Here is a 4,460-nt window from a genome sequence, read left to right on the forward strand (position 1 = left end):
ACACACACACAAACATACATGCCTAAAAAGTATACACACACGCTCTTGTACAAAAGCACACGACCTCTCTCTCTCTCTCTCTCTCTCTCTCTCTCTCTCTCTCTCTATTTATCTATCTCACATACACACACCAACCTGATCAGTGTTGATTCAGAAATACGCTTAATGATCCCTTAGGTGTGTGTGTGTGTGTGTGTGTGTGTGTGTGTGTGTGTGTGTGTGTGGTTATAAGACTCTCAGTAATCAAGAAGGCAGAATACCACCAACAGACAGTAAGTAGTCAGTAGGGAATGCTGGCTGGTAGAGAGAAACAGGCAGATATAAATAAATATATATATATAAATATAAAAGGAGACAGACAGACAGTCAGACAGACAGAGACAAAGAGGCAGACAAACAAACATACAGAGATAGACAGTCAGAAAGGGGAAACCAGGCAGCTGTGGTTTAGAAACAGACAGACAATCAGACAGACAGACAGACTTATAAACAAGCAAACTAGGGAGGGACAGACAGACGAACAGACGAACAGACAGAATGAAAGAAGAAAGAGAGCTAAAGAGTGAACGGGACAGAGAAAGAGATAGAAAAAGAAAGAAAAATGAGAGAAAAGAGAGATAGTAAAAGGAAAAACAGGGACAAAAAGAGAAAGAGAGAATAAAATAAAGAGAAAAAACGAAAAAATAGGTGAGAGAGAGAGAGAGAGAGAGAGAGAGAGAGAGAGAGAGAGAGAGAGAGAGAGGTATTTTGTTCCAGCATGGTCTTGAAGCTACGACATTTTCAGGCAGAAAGGGATAAATATGAGTACCAGCAACAACTCAGCTAGGGAGAGAGAGAGAGAGAGAGAGAGAAAGAGAGAGAGAGAGAGAGAGAGAGAGAGAGAGAGAGAGAGAGAGAGAGAGAGAGAGAGAGAACCTTGTCTGCAACATATTATCCTATAAGCTGACAAAGACAAGCAGTTTGAGAAAGGAACAGTTGAGCAACGTTATACTTCAGGCATCAGGAAGGAAGGTTTACCTCGACTTGAAGACACACACACACACACACACACACACACACACACACACACACACGGAAGGAGAGAAGGTTAAAGATACTCTACTCTTGTGTGTGAGAGAGAGAAAGGAAGACTTTCCTTCCTCCTCCTCTTCCTTCTCCTCTTCCTCCTCCTCTTCCTTCTCCTTCTACTCCTCCTCCTCCTCTTCCTCACTGCTGTGTCAGGAACTCTTGAGTATAAAGTTAAAGATATGGTGCATCACATCTAGCTGGTGTATAAAAAAGTGGGCAAACCCAAATGAACCTGAGAAAGAAAGATATAAAAAAGATAGATAGAGAAAGAGAGATGCAGATTTTGAGCAAGATACAGAGAGAGAGAGAGAGAGAGAGAGAGAGAGAGAGAGAGAGAGAGAGAGAGATGCAGATTTTTAGCAAGATACAGAGAGAGAGAGAGAGAGAGAGAGAGAGAGAGAGAGAGAGAGAGAGAGTGAAAAACAAATGAACTTCAAAGACGCTGTTTTTATTTTTCTTCCCTGTAACATAAAATACTCAGTCGACATTTCTTCTTTCCGCGAATCAACATCAAGAGCCTGGCGAAGAGAACAGCGCCTGTACTGCCTAAACTGTTCGTCCAACTGACTCTCTTGAAAACTCCCAAGAAGTTGAGGAGAAAAATTTATCGCTGTGGTCATCAGTTTCGTCTCAGCCATTGATTCTACCAACGATTCAGCTCGACTGTGGGACGTGGTGGTGGTGGTGGTGGTGATAGTGGTGGTAGGTGGTAGGTGGTGATAGTGGTGGTAGGTGGTGGTGGTGGTGGTATTAACCCCTTACATCATGCGTTAACACTTCCATTATGCGTCACCCTCTACGCCATGCATAACCCTTGCATCATGCTTAACCCCTGCGGCATGTGTCACCCCTACGTCATTCTTTTACCCATGATTCGTACGTCAGCTTATTACCACATCCAACCCCCCCAATAGCCACAAAAATACTTACATCACTGTCTTTGTTTATCCTTTCCGAACCTTCTGAACCTTGACCTCGTTGGTGACTGAAGAAAAAACACCAACAAACCCGAAATATTGACTTTTGCTTTAGGTGTCAAAAGTTGTGTTTGTTTCAGTTGATTGAAAACAAAATTAATGCGATCCGTTTGTTGGTGATTTCTGTTTTATATGATCAAAGTTTGTGTTTGATTTGGTTATCTGTTTACATTGTGTCGTAGGAATATTTTCGTGCATAGATTTTCTCGTCTCTGTGCACAGTACATACACGCAAACCTTAATATACCATATAATGACAAGTGGTGGACAGCCTTGGATCAACGTGAAGTAAACACAGTGATTAAATTTACCTTTTCTGATTTAGGTATTTCCAAGAACTGATCAACAGCTTCATGTAACCCTTGAGAGGAAGGTTCATTATTACGTACTGAAGCAACGACGTCATTCTAATTACATTATGTCATTAAGCATAATCAACATTCTAAAAGGAATATATTAAGAATATATTTCTTAATATAGTTTGGAATATATTAAATATCTCTAATACAAGTGACCAAACATCGCGCATTGTCTATGAAGCTAATTGAAAACACATCATCACTCAAACGTACATAACATCTTTCAATCAGGTCAGGGAAGATATTTGCCATTGCATTAACTAAATAACCAAAGCACCCATCACCCGCCCCCGCCCAAAAAAAACTTCTTTAGAATTTTTTAGAAAAACATGAAGAAAAATTATAAAGCAGCTTAGCTAAAAAAAAAATAATAATATATATATATAGGCCACAAGAGATTGGAAAGTAATAATGCTACCGTTAGTTATAATAGATTCCCAGCGATTCATGCTTTGTAGACGACGGAGGCTCTCTCTTACTCTACTGAAACAAAAAGGTGCCTGACAGGGCAGACGATAACAGCTCAAGCCGAGACTTTCCACCATTGTCCATTTTCCTCACCCAAGTGTAGAGTGTGTTAAGGCTCTCTGTGTGTGTGTGTGTGTGTGTGTTTACCCAGCGCGACTCAGGTGAAAACGATGGAGCGTCTTCACGTTGTCTCTGGGCCATTTCAATGTATTTCACACGCAACCATCACCACTGTCACCACTATACACCACCATCACCACTGCTGCCACTACACACAACCACCACTACACACCACCATCACCACTGCCCACCACACACCACCACCACCACACACCACCATCACCACTGCCGCCACTACACACCACCATCACCACCTGCGCCACTCACACATACCACCACCCACACCACCACCACCACACACCACCATTACCACCACCACACACACCACCACCACTATCATGCCATTATACACCACCACCACACACCACCACCACCAACCACCACCACCACACACCACCACCACACCACCACACACCACCACCACACACACCCACCACCACCATCACTACACACCACACCACCACTACACACCACCATCACCACTACCACCACCAAACACCACCACCACCACACACACCACCACCACCACTGCCGCCACCACCACCACCATCACCACTGTCGCCACCACATACCACCATCACCACCACCACTCGAACACCACCACCACCACACACCACCATCACCACCCGCCACCACACACCACCATCACCACTGCCACCACTCACACACCACCACCACAACTGCCTATACCACACCACACCACTGCCGCCACCACACACCACCATCACCACCGCCGCCACTACACACCACATCACCCACGCCACACCACCACACACCACCACCACAACTGCCTGCACTACACACCGCCACCACCACCGCCGCCACCACACACCACCACCACCGCCACCGTCACTACCACACCGCCACCACACAACACCACCCACCACACACCACCATCACTACCGCCGCCACTTCACACACCACAATCACCACTGACACGACTACACACCACCACCACACGGCCACACCACACCCCACCATCACCACCGCCACCACCACCACCGCCACCACCACACACCACCACCACCGTCACCACCACTCACCACACCACCACCGCCACCACCACACACCACCACACCACCACCAGCACACACACCACCACCAACCACCGCCTCCACCACACACCACCACAGCACTACACACCACCAACACCACACACACCACCATCACCACTGCCACCACACCACCACCACCGCTGCCCACCACACACCGCTACCACCACCACACACCACCACCACCACACCATCAACACCGCCGACCACCACACACCACCACCACCATCACCCGCCGCCACCACCATCACCATCACCACCGCCGCCACCACACACCACCATCACCACAACCACCACCACACACCACCACCACCACCACCGCCGCCACTACTCACCACCATCACCACCGCCGCCACCACACACCACCATCACTACTACCACCACCATACACGACCACCACCACCGCCGCCACCACT

The sequence above is a fragment of the Homarus americanus genome, unplaced genomic scaffold (assembly GCF_018991925.1).
Source record: "Homarus americanus isolate GMGI-L3 unplaced genomic scaffold, GMGI_Hamer_2.0 scaffold22122, whole genome shotgun sequence".
In the NCBI taxonomy this organism is placed as follows: Eukaryota; Metazoa; Arthropoda; class Malacostraca; order Decapoda; family Nephropidae; genus Homarus; species Homarus americanus.